General features: G+C 40.5%; 1 long non-coding RNA gene across 1 annotated transcript; it reads left to right on the top strand.

Annotated features, from left to right (window-relative positions):
- The first annotated feature begins 287 nt into the window (after positions 1-287).
- LOC103231510 (uncharacterized) lies at positions 288-19242 on the top strand. The gene is made up of 3 exons (XR_012091775.1): positions 288-343; positions 787-882; positions 19138-19242. It is a non-coding gene; the product is annotated as an uncharacterized lncRNA (long non-coding RNA).
- The last annotated feature ends 179 nt before the right edge of the window (positions 19243-19421 follow it).

Here is a 19421-nt window from a genome sequence, read left to right as displayed (position 1 = left end):
TTGGAATATTTATGGCTAAGTTCTTCATTTTTGACACCATAAAAATTTCAAAGTATTCTGTTCTAAGAGCCATTTCAAACAATTGACTAGAATTTCAGAGCAAGTACATGACAATTGAAACATTAGAATTTTTAAATTGCCCTTAATCCTATATCCCGAACAAGTATGCTCACGCTTGCATGTTCTCTTCTCATCTTTACTGTGTGCATGCTTTGTTAGTAATGGCATGTAGAAACTGTTCAAGCAGGAATAATTATCATGATAATTTTTTCTGTTTCCTTTTCTCTTTTCAAGGTATGTATTGGGTGGAGGAGCATTATGTATGGAACTTCTCACAAAACAGGTGATTATTTTCTTATAATACTCAATTTTCACCCTCAATAGAGTGTTTCGATTATGGGAAGTTAGGTTGTCAGTAGAAGGTTCTCTTAAAGAAATTTTGGTGTTTTTTATTTTTATTTTTTTTAATTTTCTTACCTCCTACTTTCAAGAATGAAAAAGGTCAACCAGTAAAATGAGATTGTACTTGGTGCTGAATCTATGCTAGGATCGGCATTGAGAGCGACCTTTATTTAAAGTTCTAATTTGCTCACATTGGGCACTTAGAATGTCAGTTTGTTGTTTTTTGTGAGATTTTGGAAATGGTCCAATTTTACTTTTTGCCCTTGCCTCCAGACTTTTTAACACTGATCTGCTGCTGTTGAGGTACATGCCATCTTGTTAGGCCTTCTCAAGTGGGAATCAGGAATGCTGCTGTGTTCCAGAGACGTTTTGTTCTTTCTGTAGGGCTGAAGCAGTGCCTACTCAATAGAACCGGTCATCGTGCAAAGAAATGCCACCTGACTCAAAGGCAAAGCCAGAGTGCAGCTTGGAGCAAAGAAGGTATGTTATTAAGAATTTTAAAGAAACCATGAGAGATATTTTATATTTGTGAGCCTTCTTTCTGTCTTGACTTAATTCTTTTTGGGAGAATTCATTTCATTTTCATTTGGTTTGTTTTCTTCTTGTTTTAAAGATGATCTATAGAAAATATAGAAGTATAAGAAAATTAAAGATACTAACTGATAATCACTTAATGATTTAGTATCTGCTTGTTTAGTCTTTGTTATATTTACTGTAGGCAAACATGGCTACAGTTGTAAATTTATTATCGCTATGTATACCCTAGTAAGTTAAATATGTACTCTGAAGTTTTGCAAAATTGAGTTCATGTTATAGAATTAATTCCCGATGAACTTTTCTGTGCTAGGCACTAGTCTTTTTAATTATTTCTTTATTCATTTATTGATTTATTTTTCCTTTTTTTCCCCTCTGTGCCTATTCTTACCAAGTCCTTTTATTTGTTACTTTTTATTAACTCTTTTGATCCTCTTAATAACTTAAAAAGAGGGTATTACTAATATCTGCATCTTGTAGATGAGGTAACTGAAGGTAGGTAACTAGTCCAGGGTCACAGGTGGCAGTGCAAGGATTAAAACCAGACAGTCTGGTAGCCCAAGGCCCAACCAAGAGGAGCTGAGAGCAAGCCATGGGGCAGAAGGATGTTGGTGAGGCTGGTTTCCTGTTTAGTTAACATGAAACACAGGCTGTAACCTTAATTCTAGGACATTCCCAAGAAAGTCTTCCAAAGCCATAGCTTTTTTACCATGACCATGACTTTTAGCAAGAATTTGTGGTTTAAAGACAACATGGTGCCCTGAGAAGCTTCCGTTCACTCTTACGGAGGGACTGGTAATTGAGCTAAGTAGTGAAATCCTGGAGCTCACAGCCTTTAGGGGAGCTTCTGACCTATTTCTATGGTCAGGAAAGACACCTGTCTTTCCCTGTTGCCCACAGTCTCCAGTTATTCACCTTCAGAGTTTAATCTTCTGTGATCACATTCAGATGAGAGATCTGTTTTGTTTTTTCCAGGGTAGGAGGAAGGGAGTCACCACCTATACTAAGCAGTCTGGTCTTCTGTGTATAAATGACCAAGGTTGGGCAGTCAAATTTGAGAACCTTGTGTAATCCTGACATTCTCCAAGAGAATTCAACGGGATGTCAGGATTAGGCATGGTGGTAAAGTGGTCCATGTTAGTTGTGTCCACAGCTCTCATCAGAAGCAGACACAGATACATTTGTAGGAAAGCATCTCTAACTTCCCAAAGCTTAAAAGCAGGCAACCACTAATTCGGTGAAATCATAGCATTCAAGTAGTCAACCCAACATATTTCAGAATTGTCAGAAACAATGAATAATATGTTTCCCAAAGACTGCAGGTTTTGGAATTATCAGATGCAGAACACAGACTTCAAATATTAGAATTGTGAGAAAATAGTTACATGTGAAATACATCTAATATATATAAAAAGATGGACTCATAAAACTGAGCGAGCAGTGAGACCACCAGGAAAGATGAGGAACACCTGAAAGGAAATGGATGAAATAGAACTTACAGAAATAAAATATATAGCTGGGTATGGTGGCTCACAACTGCAATCCCAGCAGTTTTTGAGAGGCTGAGGAAGGAGGATGGCATGAGCCCAGGAGTTGGAGACAAGCCTGGGCAACACGGTGAGAACTCATTTCGACAAACAATACCCACCACCACCACCAAAAAAAAGAAAAAAAAAAAAGCTGGGTATGCGGTACCTGCCTATAGTCCCAGCTACTCAGGAGGTTGAGGTGGGAGGATCCCTTGAGCCCAGGAGGCCGAGGCTGCAGGTTCGTGCCACTGCAGTCCAGCCTGGGTGACAGAGTGAGACTCTGTTTCAGAAGAAAATGAAATAAGGAAATACAAAATGTAATTGTTGAAATCAGAAACTCAGTAGGTGGATTAGACACCAGAAGAAAGGATTAATTGGTTAGACAATTATCTCCAAAAAGTAAGTCCGTATGTTACACAGAAAGACATGAGGACAAATGATAGGACAGAAGTTGGTGGGGTTGTTGGGGAGAGGGAGATCAGAATGAGGTCTAAAATATGTCTTAATGGAATCGAGGATGAAATATTAAAACTACATTGGAAAGTGAGAGAAATAGAAATTCTAAAGGTGACAGAAGGAAGTCCACATAAATCAATCACAACGAATGTAAATGGACTAAAGTTACCAGTTAGACAGGTGGAAGTAATAAAACAATATCCAGTTGTTTTAATCCATCATATTTAAAATATGAGGATGTGAAAAGATTGAAAGATTTATAAAGGAGAGAGAGTGATAAAGATATACCAGTACACATTAACCAAAAACAAGAGACGGAGCTTCAGTTTCAAACAAAATCGGATTTTGAAACAGAAAGCATTAGTAACAACTTGATGCTAAATGACTGTTAATTAGGAAGATGTAGCAATTTTCATAGTTTATGTACCTATCAAAATAGCCTCAAACTACACAGAAAAAAGTGATAGAACCACAGAGAGAAATTGACAAGTCTGCCATGGTATTTGGAGATTTCAACATACCCTGCTTCCCATAAGTAAGTTGAAATGAGAGATCTGTTTTGTTTTTTCCAGGGTAGGAGGAAGGGAGTCACCACCTATACTAAGCAGTCTGGTCTTCTGTGTATAAATGACCAAGGTTGGGCAGCCAAATTTGAGAACCTTGTGTAATCCTGACATTCTCCAAGAGAATTTAACGGGATGTCAGGATTAGGCATGGTGGTAAAGTGGTCCATGTTAGTTGTGTCCACAGCTCTCATCAGAAGCAGACACAGATACATTTGTAGGAAAGCATTTCTAACTTCCCAAAGCTTAAAAGCAGGCAACCACTAATTCAGTGAAATCATAGCATTCAAGTAGTCAACCCAACATATTTCAGAATTGTCAGAAACAATGAATAATATGTTTCCCAAAGACTGCAGGTTTTGGAATTATCAGATGCAGAACACAGACTTCAAATATTAGAATTGCGAGAAAATAGTTACATGTGAAATACATCTAATATATAAAAAAAGATGAACTCATGAAACGGAACGAGCACTGAGACCACCAGGAGTGATGAGGAAGATCTGAAAGGAAATGGATGAAATAGAACTTACAGAAATAAAATATATAGCTGGGTATGGTGGCTCACAACTGCAATCCCAGCACTTTTTGAGAGGCTGAGGAAGGAGGATGGCATGAGCCCAGGAGTTGGAGACAAGCCTGGGCAACATGATGAGAACTCATTTCTACAAACATTACCCGCCACCACCACCAAAAAAAAAATAATAATTATTAGCTGGGTATGTGGTACCCGCCTATCATCCCAGCTACTCAAGAGGCTGAGGTGGGAGGATCCCTTGAGCCCAGGAGGCCGAGGCTGCAGGTTCGTGCCACTGCAGTCCAGCCTGGGTGACAGAGTGAGACTCTGTCTCAGAAGAAAATGAAATAAGGGAATACAAAATGTAATTGTTGAAATCAGAAACTCAGTGGATGGATTAGACACCAGAAGAAAGGAGTATTTGGTTAGATGATTATCTCCAAAAAGTAAACCCGTATGTTACACAGAGAGACATGAGGATAAATGATAGGGCAGAAGTTGGTGGGGTTGGTGGGGAGAGGGAGATCAGAATGAGGTCTAAAATATGTCTTAGTATAATCCCAGTAGGAGATATTAAAATTACACTGGAAAGTGAGAGAAATGGAAGTTTAAAGGTGACAGAAGGAAGTCCACAGAAATCAGTCACAAGGAATGTAAATGGACTAAAGTTACCAGTTAGACCGATGGATGAAATAAAACAATATCCAGCTGTTTTAATCCATCATATTTAAAATATGAGGATGTGAAAAGATTGAAAGTTTTTATAAAGGAGAGAGAGTGATAAAGATATGCCTGTACACATTAACCAAACAGAAGAGACGGAGCATCAGTTTCAAACAAAATAGGATTTTGAAACAGAAAGCATTAGTAACGACCTGATGCTAAATGGCTGTTAATTAGGAAGATGTAGCAATTTTCATAGTTTATGTACCTATCAAGATAGTCTCAAAATACAGAGGAAAAACTGATAAACCCACAGCGAGAAATTGACAAGTCTGCCATGGTATTTGGAGATTTCAACACACCCTGCTTCCCATAAGTAAGTTACACAGAATGCCCATATATAGATTTGAATAACCTGTGAACGGACGTGGTATAATGGACAAATACAGACCTCTGTACCCAATAGTTAGATATGCTATATCCTTCTCGAGCATCTGTGGACTGTGGGAGAAACCTTTATTATATATTAATCCGTAAAGCAAGTCAGAAGATTTAAAAACATTTGGTGCCATCCTCACCATATAATTTATAATTTAAATATGAAGCAGTTCAGGTTAGAAGTCAATAATGAAGAGATTAACCAAAAGCTACATGAATTTGGAAATTAAACACCCTTGTAATTCGTAGCTTAAAAACTCCAATGAAATTTTAGAATGCTTAGAAATGAACCATAGTTAAAATACGAAACTTCTATCTACTCTGCTCTCTCACCCTCTCCCTCCCTCTTCCTATCTGGAACATTCAGGAGGCTAATCTTTTTCAGTGAAGAACACCTCAAATACTAAAAAGTAGAAAAAGAACAGAAGTCATTCTCTGATCTTAGTTAAATCTATAAGTTACTAACAAAACCAGAAAACAAATGTTGATTGGTGGAATTTTACAATTCATGCAAACAGCCCTTAGGTCACACAGGGATTTGAAATTAAAACTGCAGAATATCGAGAGAATAGTAATAATGCAATCGTTACGTATTAGCGACTAGAGGAGAGCTCAGAGGAATGTTCATTGCCTTAAAATCCTTATGTCATTAAGAAAAGAATGAAAATGAATTAAGCCTCTAACTCATTCTTAGAAAGGACAATCAAAAACCCTGAAGGAAAGCAGAATGGGGAAATGATTAAAGATACACAAGCAGAAATCAGTGAGTTTAGAAGAATAGAAGGGGCTAAATCCCCAGTGCAGTAAAGTCTCTGCAGAAACATTTCTTTAAACTGGGCTTTGAGTACATTGCTCCTGATCATTGAAACTGGGAAAAGCCAATATTCTTATTTTCTCCTCGTGTTTTGGGTGGTGGGCAGTAGGGTTTGGAAGTGACTGCTTCACACTCATTTGGGAGCTTCAGGGTATATGTACTTTGTATATACAGTTTGTTTCTGAATCTTTTTATTTTGTCCTTTCTGTAAAAATACAGACTGATTGAAAAATACTTTTTCATTAATGTTAAGAAAAGCGTGTTTCTACACATTTGATATCTTCGTTTTTTAGCTGCATTATGGCAGGGCTTTACTATTTTAAAGAGCTCTTAGAAGTTGAAAAAGACTATCCTGTATAAAATGGGAGAAGTGGTGGCGGGGTGTGGTGGCTCACGCCTGTAATCTCAGCACTTTGAGTTGGGTGGATGACCTGAGGTCAGCAGTTTGAGAGTAGCCTAGACAACATGATGAAACCCCATCTCTACTAAAAATATCAAAAATTAGCTGGCCGTGGTGGGAGACGCCTGTAATCCCAGCTGCTGGGGAGGCCGAGGCATGAGAATCGCTTGAACCTGGGAGGCGAAGGTTGCAGTGAGCTGAGATCACAACATTGCAGTCCAGCCTGGGCAACGGAGTGAGACTTGGTCTCAAAAAAGGAAAAAAAGAAAAAAAAAATCTCAGCCTGTTAAGCAAACAGAAAACGGAACTTACCTGTAACTAGAAGTTAACCAGAAGCTTTCAAAAATGTAGGAGTTGACAAGCAAGTCAAGAAAAGAGGAAAATCATTTATGTGATCCCTATAGTAAAATAAATCAAAACCAAGGTAAAATTAGAAATAGAGGCATTTTCAGCCGGGCGTAGTGACTCAAGCCTGTAATCCCAGCATGTTGGGAGGCTGAGACGGGCAGACCACGAGGTCAGGAGACCGAGACCATCCTGGCTAACACGGGCGAAACCCGTCTCTACTAAAAAATACAAAAAAAAAAAAAAAAAACTAACCTGGCGACGTGGCGGGCATCTGTAGTCCCAGCTACTCGGGAGGCTGAGGCAGGATAATGGCATAAACCCGGGAAGCGGAGCTTGAGGTGAGCTGAGATCCGACCACTGCACTCCAGCCTGGGCGACAGAGCGAGACTCGGTCTCAAAATAAAAAAAAAGAGAGGCATTTTCTTTTTTTCTTTTTTTTTTCTTTTTTATTTTTTTATTATTATACTTTAAGTTCTAGGGTACATGTGCATAACGTGCAGGTTTGTTACATATGTATACTTGTGCCATGTTGCTGTGCTGCACCCATCAACTCGTCAGCACCCATCAACTCATCATTTACATCAGGTATAACTCCCAATGCAATCCCTCCCCCCTCCCCCCTCCCCATGTTAGGCCCCGGTGTGTGATGTTCCCCTTCCCGAGTCCAAGTGATCTCATTGTTCAGTTCCCACCTATGAGTGAGAACATGCGGTGTTTGGTTTTCTGTTCTTGTGATAGGGACATGGATGCAGCTGGAAACCATCATTCTTAGCAAAGAGAGGCATTTTCTACATGAAATTTAAGGCTGTCAGATTGGAAGGACAATATCAATATAATACAGTCTCTTCCATTAATGTTTAACACTTGTCCTATACTGACCTATACATTTGCCCCACTGATGAAATGGAATCTGAACTCGGGATACTGATACCGTAGGAAGAATGATAAAATTGAACTTAATTACAGCAACGGTCTAGTCCCTGGACCAGGCCCAAGAAAACAAAACAGAAGCATACTCAACTAGAATTAACAATTCAGTTAGCAAGGTGCCAGGAGGCCTATTGTAATTGAGTGGTTTTCACTCTCTGGAATACGTGGAATTACCTACAAGCTTTTCCACACCCACAGTTCTCAGATGTTCTCATTTGTTAGGCCTGAGCAAAGGCCCAATTCTCTATTTCTGCTTGTTCATTTCCTGTAGGTAATTCTGATATATAGAAAGACTAAAGACTAAGAACAATTCCTTGAATATAGTGACACCCTCTACCTGGAATAGTCCAAATTCTAATTACCCTGATTCCTCCACCAACAGTTCCCAAACTGGTGTACTAGAAAGTCTTGTGAATGATCTTCGGGGAAAAAAAAAAATCATGGCCATATAAATTCATTGTTCTGAGAGGTCCCGTTGATTTTACCAAGCATTTCCCAAATTGATTTGTGAATCAATAATCGCAACGTGCTGGGATTACAGGCGTGAGCCACCATGCCTGGCCTTCCATAAGACATTTAAAGGCACTTCCAAAGGTAGAATCAACAGACTTGCCAAAAGTCAGTGGCAAGATCTCTAGACTCAGACTTGCCTTTAAGTTCCCAACCCCGGCAACCCAAAGCCAATCAATTGTCCTCCCAGAGGAACATCAGATAGCAATTAGCACGTGATCTTCGACTTCTCCAGATCAGCTCCAAAATGATATCTATTACTAACAGGGGAAACATTGTGAACTGAAGTCTTTAACAGATAACATTAATCAAAAACATTTCTCTGGGTAAATGATTACATATAAAATACGTTTCTCACCAACAAAAGGCTCTATAAATTTCAGACTGATCTGATGACAATTTAACTTAGTTTTTAAATGCATAATTATGTCAAATAAATGCCACTACAAAGGCCTGAATACAATCTCTGAGTCTAAGGTTCTCCCCATCTTCTCAATTTCACATTTGATTATACATATATTTGAGAGTACATCACTCATTATTTGTTTTGGGAGTATTATTGAAATATTATCCGATATTTCAGATATTATGGAAACTAGTTGACTGGAAGTCAGTGCTACTCTTTCTACTAAAAGAGTAGGATCCTCATCAGTAGACAGAGACATATAAGAATATTCATACTACATCTACGAAGTGTCAGTATCAGGCAGTGGCTTCAAAGCCAAAGTGGTGGTTGGAAGTAAAGCGGAATTTTAATTGGCGAAGGAGGCAGATGGTAAGAAATATTGATTCAATAATAATGTGAAGTACAGGAATACCTGTGGCTGTAAAGAATGTTGAGCCGTAGAGTCCATCAGAGATAGGAAAGGGAGCCTCGAAATATTCAGAGACTTGTAGAACGGTAGAGTAAATACCTAAGGTAATTGTGATGGATAGTGCTTGAAGTATTTTCTTTCAACTACCTTCTCTCAGGCTGTCTACAACCTTGGAAGCTTCTTGAGAGCAAGAATCAAGTCTTTTACAGCTTCCAGCGTGCCTCTCTGTACACAACAGGTCCTCAATAAATAATTTGTTACCGTAGCTTATCATAAAATATAGGACATGCTTAGCTATACAGCATGATGTGATTCAATCACACCCAACCTATGAGTTATTTTTATACAGTCTTTTTGGGTGTATCTGTGTTTAATAACTTGTTTTCAAATTTAGAGGACTGTAGCTATGGATTCTTCTTAGAGAACTTGACCTTGAGGGGCTCACAGTTTAATGGAACAGAGAACTAGAAACCAAGAATTCAATGCAGAGAGTGAGGTTTTGCAGTACAGGGTGTATACAGGGTGTAGAGAAGCGCTGTGGCACCATATTCTGGCCTCATCTTCTACTGCTCTAGACTTCCTGAAATGCCATTTCCTGACCCTAGCCGGACCTCTCTCTGTAGGCGCCGTTCTCTCTCCTTGGAACCCTTTTCCACACCTTCAGTGCCTGGCAAAGTTCTATTTCTTTGGAAGCTTCTTGACGCCTGCCTCTAACTCATCCAAATAATTGATTTGTCTACATCTCTGTTATTTCTTTATAAATAATTACAATCAATTCTTATTATTTGCAGTAGAAACATTCTATTATATAAAGTTGGTCGGAACACTGAATTAATCAAATACCAAACCTTTGTTTCCAGTGTAAATATATGCATATATACATATCTCACTTAGGTTATAATCTTAATTCCGAAAAACAACTCATCCGGGTAGATTGAATTTTCTTTATTTCCAAAAGAATAAAGGAAGTACAGAAGTGTTAAGTGACTTACCTGAAGCCATTCCGCTAACAGGTGCCAGAGTTATGATTCAGAGCCCGACCAATTGGCCCCAGAGCCACAGTATCTTACACTACCCTGCACTGTCCTCTACTGTCTCAGTCCTCAGGTCCTCTTTGTAGGAGAGTTGAAACAGGAAGACAGAGGGTCACATTATTTGACCTTAGTTGGGGACATGTGCAAGGAGTGACAGAGTTTTCACTACTGTGTGTCTATCCAGGAGTCACCTCGAAAGCTCCACGAGTTTTAATTTGGGGATTACAAAGACATTTTAGCAAGTACGCAATTTTGCAAATATGGGATTTACAAATAATGAGGGTCAACTATATTTGTGAGTGACTGCTAGGGTCTGTTTCATGGTAATCCCTTCCCCCAGTAGTGTGCAATGTTTCTTTAGCTTCTTTGATAGTTTATTTATTCATTCATGTATTTATTAGGTACTTACTATAAGCCAGGCTCTGCTTTAATCTGTGATGAACAAGCTAGAGATTAAGGTCCTGCCCTGTGGATTTTATGTAAGAGTAAGAAAGACAGACAGCTAAGTCTGGAGCTCAGCGGGTGAGGCCCCGGTTGGAACTATAGATTCACTTGACCACGGTGAAACCTGGTGTGTGCCCTCCTACTTCACATCCCCAGACATAGTTCCAGAAGATTTCTGTTCTGTTCTTGTGTATAAACTCTTCCTTTTGAGCCTCTGTTCGTTGACACATGTCAACCTCTACTTGTCTTTTGTTGATTTTGAGGCCAGTTGCCCATGTAACTGGCAGGACATTGAAGAAGAATCATACCGACCTGGTTCTGCTACCTACCAGCTGAGTTACTTTGGTCAAGCTCTTGGACTTCTGAGCCTGTTTCCTAATTTCAAAGGTGGTGATATGATGTGTTAGGCCCTGGAGGGTTGCGAGGAAGAGGCACACACGTATGACCTTTGGTGATGAGGGCTGAATGTTAACTTGGATGGAAAGCCATCCAAGCAGCCATATTGTCACTGGCCCTAGTACTTTGAAAACCTCACAGAACATTAATTTAGCAGTATTTAGGATAGGATTTGAGCTCTGAAGAACTATAGTGTGATTATTTGTTCATATGGCTGTTTTCCATACTAGACCATGAGCTCCATGAGGGCAGGGTCTACAGTTTCATCTTTCTATCCTAGGCACTCAGTTCACTGCCTGATACATACTAAAGAGGCACAAATGTTTCAAAAGTTGAGGAATTTTCAACTCTTCCTGAAAGAATAGGAAGATATAAAAGCTCCTCAGAGAAGGTATTATTTAAGCTTTTTTCTCTCTTTCTTTCTTTCTTTTTTTTTTTTCAGATGAAGTATCACTCTGTCACCCAAGATGGAGTGCGGTGGCATGATCTTAGCTCATTGCAACCTCCACCTCCCAGGTTCAAGCAATTATCCTGCCTCAGCCTCCCGAGTAGCTGAGATTACTGGCCTCCACAATTACGCCAAGCTATTTTTTGTATTTGTAGTAGAGACGGGGTTTCACCATGTTGAAGTAGTTCAAGACTGCAGGCTGATGTTAAACTACTGACCTCAGGGGATCTGCCTGCCGTGGCCTCCCAAAGTGCTGGGATTACAGGCATGAGCCACCGTTCCCAGCCTATTTGAGCTGATTCTTTAAGGGTGAGTAGAAATTTTTTCCAGGTGACTAAAACCTTGAGACATTATTCCAAGCAGAGACCAGCAGGTGCAAAGACACAGGGATATAGAGATGTTGAAGTTTACCAAACACTGTAGATTAAGAAAACAAAAAGGAAACAATCAAAATCAAAACTTAAAATTAAAAGTCACCAATAAAAACTATGAATGGGCTTGGCAAGACGTCACGTCACAATTGAGTTAGCTATGACAGTAGACACTCAGTAATGGATATAAGTTTTAGGGAAAAAAACATAACATTCTCAGGTTGTTGGCAGAGTATCTAGAACAATTTAGAAATATAGGTATTGAATTCTGGGTGTAATTACACTGTAAAGAAGTCATTTCCTTCTCTGTGTATGAAGCATGTATGTGTCACACTCTGTTCAAGGTGCTGAAAATCAGACTCTTCTCAAGGAGCTCATGAGCAATGAAGGGAGATGGATGAGTGAGCAACTGATTGTCATGTGACAAGTGAGGTAATAGAGATATGACTAAAATGCTATCTAAAGAAGAAGTAAGGCATTACTCGTAATATATGGAGTGCTGGGGAAAGATTTCTGAAATGAAGCTGGCTGGGCCTGATGGCTCACACTTGTGATACCGGCACGTTGGGAGATGGAAGTGAGGGGAACCAGGAGGATCTAGGAGTTCAAGACCAGCCTGGTCAACAGAGCAAGACCCTGCCATCTCTATATTTGAAAAATAATTAAATATTTTAAACGAAGTGATATTTGAGCACTCTGGAACGCCATACAAATGTGGGAGAGACTGAAGGAATATATGCAACTTAATTTGAGTTTGCATTTTTTGAAATTTTATATTGTAGAAGTATACATATTTACTGTTGTGGAATTAGAAAGAATTGATAGACAAGGAGGGCGGTCTACAAAGCAGTCCATAGATCCACCATACTGAGACAGTGCTTAATGCTTTGATGGATTTATTTAAACTTTCTGTGCATATTCATGTATTGTATGCATACATGTGCATGGTTAAATAGAACGGGTTCTCCTTGGTGTTCTGTTTGTCCATTTATTGTTACAAAGTACGTCCCCAAAGAGTACGTTTGCTTTGCCCGAGAGAGTCTTTTGCTACATACTGCTGTACGTAATGAAAACTAAAAAAGGGGCTAAGTTTTCAGCCTTGTGACCTTGTGGTGATTCAAGCAGAGGCTTCATCAAAGGCAGATTCAGAAATGAACTTGGTGTGTGCAGGTGGTTGTGCTTGACACTATTGTTTGTAATAGTATGATAGGGATGATTTCAGTGTCCGCCAACAGGAACTGGTTAAGTAAACTGTGGTGCATCCAAATGATGCATACTGTGCAGCTGAAGAGAAGAACGAGAAAGACTCTGCACTCACGTAGAAGAACTCGGATCGATGGTGTGTGTGTTTTAAAAGGAAGAAGGAATGGTATCGTAGGTGTGGTATGCTACTTTTTGTGTTGAGAGAGAAGAGTAGATTAAGAATATACATGTGTATTTGCAAAGATAAATTCTGAAATGATATATAAGAAACCAATTAAAAGTGTTTGGCTGTGGAAGGAGACTAAGACTGTGAATGGGATTTTGCCGCATACTTTTATAGATAGTTACATTTAGAAATTTTCTGAACTATATATTTGTACACATGACCCTTTTAAAAATAAGTGAATGAAGGAATGAAGTAGGATGATGAGAAAGAGATAAGGAAAAAGGATCTAAGGGGCTGCCCATCTTTTTAGTACCCAGTGAATCCTAACATGTAACAATAGCAGCAAAAATTGGAAGAGTAGCCCCAGGAGGGTAGGCAGTCAGCCTTTCCTTTGTCTTTTCCTCAATTTCATATATTAACATATATTCTGAGAATAATAAAACAGTTTGAAATAAAAATGTCTCCAGATCTCTTAAAATAAAAGAAAGATGAGCAGCTGTATGTAGTGCACTTCCCAGAAATGGGCTGGATTCCCTCAAGAGGCAGGAGTTCTAGCCTACTTGGGATACATACATACAGGAGGAAAAATAAGAAAAAGAAAAGAGATTTAAAGATAAGTAAATGAAAATAACACTTCTCCCTGATTATAAAGGAAATCACATTCTTTTTGTAAGGATTTGGATGACAAATATTAAGAAAAATCTTTAATTTGCCACTCAAAACATTCTGGTGTGTTGTTTTTTATACTTTTTATACATGTAAATATTTTCAAAAGTAGAATCATATTAGATAGTCTTTTTCCACTTACTATATTTTGGGCATGCTTCTGTGACAGGAAATATATCCTAGCATCATCATTTTTAATAGCCGGATGTATATTAAGTTTATCAATGCCGCCGCAGAGGTGAATTTTCTTATATATACATTTTAATGGAGTCAAGCAAGCATTTTTGGACTGAATTCATAGAAGTAGAATTTCCGGAGGGTAATAATTTTGAGGGTCTTTAATAGAAATTTTCAAATTATCCTCCAGGAAAAGTGTTTCAGTTTATACTCCCACCAACAGGAACAGAGCTCCAGGTTCCCCATTCTATTTGTCATCTTTGCGCCTTTATACAGAAAATGTCATTGTTTTCATGACATTTCCTTGATTTCTAATGCTTTTGAATCTTTGTTATATACCTGTTGGCCATTTTTATTTTTGTGAGAAGTGACTGTTTCTCCATTGCCCATTTTCTGTTGAAAATCATTTGTTTTTTGGGGGTTTTTTTGTTGTTGTTTTTTGATTTTTTGTGTTTTTTTTTTCCTGAGTAATTATAAAGATTTCTCTACAGGCTGAAGATACAATCCTTTTATTTGTCATTGAGGTTACTAAAACTTTCTCCTAGTAAGTAATTTGTTATTTCTTTCTATTTTTCTTTTCTTTCTTCCTTCCCTTCCCTTTCCTTTCCTTTTTTTCCTTTCCTTTCTTTTCCTTTCCTTCTTTTCTTTTATCTTTTGTTTCCTTCTTTCCTTCCTTTTTTATTTTCTTCCTTTCTTTCCTTTTCCTTCCTTCCTTCCTTCTTCCTTTCCTTTCCTTTCTTTCCCTTTTCTGTTTCCCCTTTCTTCCTTCCTTCCTTCCTCTCTCCCTCCCTCCTTCCCTTCCTTCCCTCTCTCCCTCCCTCCCTTCCTTCCTTCCTTCCTCCAAACTCCAAAGTCACATTTCACTTAATTTTTATCCTGCCAAATTTGAAAGTGTTTTAACTTAGTGATTTTGGTGTAAACAGGAGCAGGAGAGAATGTAATTATCTAGGTCTCGCTGTGTCACCCAGGCTGGAGTGCAGTGCCATAATCATAGCTACTGCAGCCTCGAACTCCTGGGAAGAAGCAATTTTCCCACCTCAGCCTGCCAAGTAGCTAGCATGACAGGTCTGTGCCACAACGCCCAGCTGCTTTTAAAAATTTTTTTGTAGAGATGAGAATTCCCTATGCTTCCCAGGCTTGTCTTGAACTCTTGACTTCAAGTAATCCTCCCACCTTGGCTTGTCAGAGTGCTGGGATTACAGGTGTGAACTACTGCTCCTGGCAGAGGTTTAGTTTTGTTTACTACTGGTGTTCTTGGTATCTTCTCATATTTGAGGTTTTGGTGCTAGTGCTGAAGTATTATACTCACCATCCAAGGTTTACAGGACTTTTGTTTTAACATGGGACAGATGGAACTGTTTAGTTCTGCATCTTTGCAGGTATACATAATGTGCCTACCAGGACTCTGCTTTATATCCATTGAAAGCAAGAAGTAATACAGGAAAACTTTGCCTGGCTAGAGGCTTTAAAGGAATGGAGTGTTCTGTTTGAATTCTATTCACTTGGAAGTATGAAGGTGAAAACAATTCAGAACTTAAATTTCCTTTGAATGCAATTTGGAAGTATAGCCAATGATTCCACTTTTCTTCTCTAGTAGGTTTGGACATTCTGATCTACTTGGTGTTTTATGATAGAACTCCTAGTGTGCCTGAGACTTAGATTGTGAAGATACTTTCTTAAAACTTTAGCTGTCAGACAATATAAATGGTTTTCTATGAGATAAGGCTGGATGAGAACTAATACTTGTACGTATACTTTTTTGACTGAACGTCTGATTGCCACTTGTTTTCTTTTGGAACTCATGAAAATAAAGCACATTGGATGGAGGGTGGGAGTAGGAAGGAGAGTTATGTGTTTTAATTGCATGTGATTGTTGCATATCGAGACACAACATAGAGTATCCCTGGCTTTTGACCTACAGAAGAAAACACATTTTTCTACCTGCTGTACGGCAGAGGTTCCCGAACACCTGGAGGGATGACTGCAGCACAGATTGCTGAGCCCTGCTCCTGAGTGTCTGATTCACCAGGTCCAGGGTAGGGCCTGAGAATTTGCACTTATGAAAAGTTCTCAGGTGCTGCTGGTGCTGCTAGTCCAGAGACTACATTACTGAGAACCACTCTTGTCTACTAACTGCAAATTGTAGAACTCTACACAAAAGCTTAGTTTGGTCTGGGATAAGAAGCACACAGGTTATGGAGCAAATCGTGAAAGATTCAACCCTTGATCCCAGCCTTGTGTGAACTCCAGGTACCAATTAGTACACAGTGACATAACACAATTCTTGGTTTTCGTGATTGCAAGTGATAGCCAAGTATCAAGTGAGAAATTCAGTTTTGTTTGCAAGGCTTAGAGAGACCAGGTGATTCTAGAAAAATGGGCCTTGTGTTTGTTTTAAACCGGTAAAGAGCTTTGAGTGCTTATTAAATTGAAAGCTTTTTAAATCTATTTTGTATTGTATTGTATTGTATTTCTTTTGAGATGGAGTCTTGCTCTGTCGCCCTGGCTGGAGTGCAGTGGCGTGAGCTTGGCTCACTGCAACCTCCGTCTCCTGGGTCCAAGTGATTCTCCTGCCTCAGCCTCCCAAATAGCTGGAATTACCGGCACCCACCACCACACCTGGCTAGTTTTTGTAGTTTTAGCAGAGATGGGGTTTCACCATGTTGGCCAGGCTGGTCTCGAACTCCTGACCTCAGATGATCCACCTGTCTCAGGTTCCCAAGGTGCTGGCATTACAGGCTTGAGCCTCTGCACCTGGCCCAAAACCTCTGTCTTTTTCTAGATATTAAACATGCTTCTTGTTTGAGGGGAAAAAAAATCTTAACAATAACGTAGGAGAATAAGAGAAACGTTTTTCCAAAAAAGAAAAATCATCGTGATTATTTTATCTTATTGGAATGTTGTATAATATAGTCTGCTTCATTAATCATCAAGCATGCTATGGATTTTCCATTTTTATAAGATCTGTATCTCAGTTCAGGTAATACTGATAATTTTTGTATTGTATTTGAAGATAAAAATATAGGCCAAAATCATAGACCTAGGTAATGAAGACAGCTCTAGATAAACACATAGATACACACACACAGACACACATCTATATATAAGTATGCACTTATATACTATCTATATATAAAGTATGCACACATATATTTTTTAAAGTTTTAAAGCTTTTAAAGCAAAAGTTGGCCCCTTCCCTCTCCCAGAATGGGCAGCCCCTCCCCTCTTTCACAGTGGGCAGGAACAGCAGTTGCATGAGTAGCTTTCCTTATGAGCCAGGGGTCCCTCTGGACACACTGCTGCCTGGCCACGCCCCTTTCCCTTTCATCTTTCTCCTTGACCAATAGACTTGGAGCATTAAGGCCACGCCCCTATTCTACATTCTACTGGTGCCCTGGTTACCACTCCTGTGGCTCAGTCACACAGCTGCCTGGTAGGTGACTGGAGGTCTTGATCAGTGCTCGCTGGGATTTCGCTGTTGTGGCCCCAACCCCACCTCCCTTTCCCACCCCGCGATGGCAGAAGAAACTCCGCAGAACAGATTGGCCGCAGCCAAGAAAAAGGTAAAAATGCACCAGGTCATGGCCCCCAACCCAGCTACAGATCCCCTCCAACGACAAGACTGCTGCCAGAGCCCATATCACTGCTGAGGCACACTGGACAGGGCCCTCCAATGCAGGTGCCTCTGGGCTCCCCCCGCCAAAGTCTTGTCTGTCAGCCCTGCCCCTTCAGCATCAGCCCAGTCCCTGCCCTCACCAATCACTCCAGGGTGACTCTGCCCCTTCAGCCTCAGCCCAGTCCCTGCCCTCGCCAGTCACTCCAGGGTGACTGTGGGTGGGTGACTTCTGGGGTTCCCCTCTCCATTACTAGGCCCTCACCTCCTGCCAACCCAAGCTCGACCTCCCTGGGCTCTTTGCGCTCTTGTCTCCAAGAACCTGGGTTCCCCAGCCCCAGGCCCCACCCTCGCCAGTCATCCCTGGGTGACTTTGGGCTGGTGACTCCTGGAGTTCCCTGCTGCAGACTCTGCCCTCCTCTCCTGCTGCCTCAAGGTCAACCTCCCTGGGCTCTTTGCGCTGGCGTCTCCAAGGACCTGGGTCCCAACCCTGTGTTTCCCTCCCCCATCGTGGAGTGGTAACTCGGACATTGCACTGATGTGGTCCCTCCCCCCAATCAGGAGGAGTGGAATGTAGTGATGTCACAGTCTGCCTAGGAACTGTCATTACTGGAAGACCGGCCTTTGATCTTATGACCCAGTCCCCTAAGTGTTCTCACCCCATTTCTTGTTCCTCTGCTCACAGTGCAAATTTCCAGCTGGAAGGGGAATGGAGAATGTGGGACCTAGGAGCAAGAGGTTCCAGGCTGCCTCACTCCCTTAACATCGACATTGACAGGGGGGAAAGCCTACACTTCCCCCGTGAGCACAAAACGTTGACCGTACCTCCATGTGGCAATGGGAGAATGGGTTTGGTTTGGTTTTCTCCCAGGCTTCTAATTTCCAGAGAGATTTTAACGTTTTTTTCTGAGTTCTCCACCTCATATTCTAATTCTCCATGGTTCTGGGACCAGACTGCCCTTCAGTCAGTCGTCTCTGAAGTGAGATTTGCTCATCTTCTGTGGAATAGATCTTGGGAAACTGAACTTGACAGCTTGACTCTTCCTCATACTATCTCGACCTGGGGTACTTTGAGTGCCACAGGATAAATGTGAGACATCTTTCTGAAGCATCAGTTTCCCTTGATTCTCTTGAGATCAAGAGAAAAAACATGAATATACTTAGGGATGACAGTCACATAGGTTTCTAAGAGAATACCAGACTTCTCTCTGAAATGAGACTTGGGTAGTCCTCTTTCTGATAAATTCTGGGATTTAACAGAAAGGCTGCCTTCTGCCGTGAGGATACATTGATACAGAAGTTTGAGAGGTACTGGTGCACTTCTTCACACTAACAGACATGTGAGGATGTATGACTCTAAACCGCAGGGCATACGGTTCCTGCCTACTTAATGTTTACTTTTCTACCTCTGCCTCTGGTTTTGGTCCCTGGCAGCTGCTGATTCTTGGCAAGACCCCAGAGCTTGGAGTCAGAAGACTGAGTTTCAAAGTTCCAGTATCGCCTTTTTCTTTTTCTTTTTTTTTTCTAGCTATGATATCAATCCCTCTCAGTCCCTAAAAGATTGTGACAACACCTATTATACAGCTGTTGGTGTCATCAAATCAGATGGTGTATAAGAGTCTTTTGTAAAAACTGTAAGGGAGGATGTGGCTGTAGGGGCCGATAGGTCTCATAAGGATTACTGCTCTTCTTTCCCACAGTTAAAAGAACATTGGCACAGAAACAGCCCTGCTGTTCCAGCAGAAGCAAAAAGGAACAGGAAAACAAATGGCAGTAGCCCTGAGACATCCACTTCTGCTGGTTGCCACTCAGCTCGGGATGTGAGTCTTGGTGGCCAGGCTCCTGGGGACAGGGGACCGAAGGGGCAGTAGAGGGTAATTGTTAAGATTGTGGATGGACCGTTGGGTACTGGTTAAGAATTCTGGGTTTAGCCAGGCACAGTGACTCACGTTTGTAATCCCAGCACTTTGGGAGACCAACCCGG

The sequence above is a fragment of the Chlorocebus sabaeus genome, chromosome 29, assembly GCF_047675955.1.
Source record: "Chlorocebus sabaeus isolate Y175 chromosome 29, mChlSab1.0.hap1, whole genome shotgun sequence".
NCBI classification, from domain to species: domain Eukaryota; kingdom Metazoa; phylum Chordata; class Mammalia; order Primates; family Cercopithecidae; genus Chlorocebus; species Chlorocebus sabaeus.
Note: the sequence above shows the minus strand (reverse complement) of the source record. Positions and strands in the feature narration are given on the sequence as shown.